Consider the following 2,486-nt stretch of genomic DNA (forward strand, 5'->3'; position numbering starts at 1 on the left):
TGCTGCCCACTCCTCCCCTGCCCAGGGCCGTGCCCACGTGGTCTCAGACTGTACATTCAGTCTGCACAGGCTCAGGGCCACCCATGCCCACTCCTCCCCTGCCCAGGGCCGTGCCCACGTGGTCTCAGACTGTACATTCAGTCTGCACAGGCTCAGGGCCACCCACCAAAGACACCCCTTCCCATAGCCCGCCTACTCCCCCCTCAGCTCCCTGACCCTTTGTCCCCAGAGTGTCCCCAATCCACCCCTCCCCCCAGACTGTACCAGCCCAGCTAGTCCCACAGGCTGGTGGCTTCCCTTCCCTGGCAGCCAGGGATTGGGATTTGGATGCCCGGCCAGCGTCTAGGAACTCACTGGGGTGGCTCGGTGACACGCAGGGACTCGCCCAAGCTGGCTGGAGCTGGAGCCCACAAGTCAAATGAGTGTAACTTTGAGCTTGGCTAGAACAACTGCTCAGAAGAAGCCAAAAATCACACAAAGGCCACTAACACAATCGCATAAAACGTTATCAGGAGACAAGCCCAAATGTACACAGAGGTTAGAGTAAAGCCATGGGAGGTTTATTTTTTAAATTTGCCAGAGGGCGTGTGTGCTCTCCACAGAGAGAGAGAAAGGAGTGAGGGGAGAGGGAGAAAGCACCCTGCAACGGGCGTGGTCAGCTCTCCTCCAGTTCGTCATCGTGTTGGGATCTCGAGCACGCACGCGCAGACACACACACACACACACACACACACACACCATGCTTTTCAAGCCCTTGGGGCCAGGATTCAAATTGTGCTGTTCAATCTGGATCCCTTAATCACCAGGCCATGGGGCTGGCCCTAAGGGTGGTTTTATTTTTTTCTTTTTCTTTAGACTTGATTCCTTTTAAAAAAAAAAAAAAAATTGTAGTAAAATATACGTTATGTAAAATTTACCATCCTAACTATTAAGTGTATAGTTTTGTATTATTAAGTATATGCACACTGTGAAACCGATTTCCAGAACTTTTTCCTCTTACAAAACTGAAACTCTTGGGAACCAGCAGTTAGCATAATGGCTATGTCGCTGGACTCCCACGTAGTTGACCGCGGTTTGCGTCCCAGACCCAGTGGCTTAAAACTCATGCTGGGTGCGTGTGCGTGCGTGCCCAAGATCCCGAGAGGAGAATGGAGGAGAAGGGATTGCGGCGTGACCATCCTCCCTGGGGGGTGATTTCTCGCTTTCTGTCTCTATGTCTCTCTCTGTCTGTCTGGCGAGCGCACGCGCCCTATAGTGAAAATCTCTCCCTCCCCCCCCCAAAAAAAATAAAATAAAAAAAACGGAAACTCTTCACCCATAAAACAATTCCCCACTTTCCCCTCCAGGTCTTGGCAAGGGTAATTATAAACTTTAAAAAATTTGTTTTCATTTTTGCTTATTTTCACTTTCCAAATTTTCTACCATAAACATTTATTATTGTTGTTGTTGTTGCTGTTATTTTATTTCCAGAGGGTGCTTGTGCTCACAGAGCCAGAGAGAGATAAAGCACCCCCCTGAGGGACCTGGTCCCTCCACAATCCTCTCTCCTCCCTTTCTCTATTTGAGGCAATTTGCACACGCATCTAGTGTGTTTTTCAAGCTTCTGTGCCAGGATCTGAGCTGCAGTTGGCCGTGTGGGATTAAGCTCCCTATGTGCAGGGCGTAATCGCCGCACTATAGGTTACCCTTATTATTATGTTTAAGTTTCTTTCTTTCTCCTGAGCAGGTAAGCGAGAGAGACATCACTCTCAACAGGGTCTTGATGCTGTGATCCATCCCCAGCCTTCAACCAGCTCTGAATCCTGGGCACGAGCCTGCTTTACATAATCAGGGAGGTCTCTGGACTTGAACTGGGAACCTTCCCATGTGGGGTTGCCTTGCAGACTGTTGTATTTTACCATGGCACCACTGTTCAGTTCTTCTTTTTTTTTTTTTTTTTTTTAATGGCCACACCACAATCCCTTCTCCTCCATTCTTCTCTTGGGATCTTGGGCACGCACACAGGTTCGGTGTGAGTTTAAGCCACCGGGTCTGGGACTTGAACCACAGTCAACTACATGGGAGTTCAGCGACATAGCCATTATGCCAACTGCTTGTCCCATCATTCCTTTTATTTTTTAATTTGACCAGAGTGAGATACAGAGAGAGAGAGAGAGAAAGTGAGAAAGTGAGAAAGCAAGCCACCAGGCCTGGGACTTGAATCGTGGTTGACCACTTGGAAGTATCCAGCCCCTTAACCACCATGCCACCTCAGCCCTCCCCCCTTTTTTTTTGAGAGGTTTTTGCTATTCCTTTTATTTTTTAATTTGACCAGAGTGAGATACAGAGAGAGAGAGAGAGAAAGTGAGAAAGTGAGAAAGCAAGCCACCAGGCCTGGGACTTGAATCGTGGTTGACCACTTGGAAGTATCCAGCCCCTTAACCACCATGCCACCTCAGCCCTCCCCCCTTTTTTTTTGAGAGGTTTTTGCTATAGGGCATGTGCAC

Source organism: Tupaia chinensis, unplaced genomic scaffold, assembly GCF_000334495.1.
Source record: "Tupaia chinensis unplaced genomic scaffold, TupChi_1.0 Scaffold149383_1, whole genome shotgun sequence".
Classification (NCBI taxonomy): domain Eukaryota; kingdom Metazoa; phylum Chordata; class Mammalia; order Scandentia; family Tupaiidae; genus Tupaia; species Tupaia belangeri.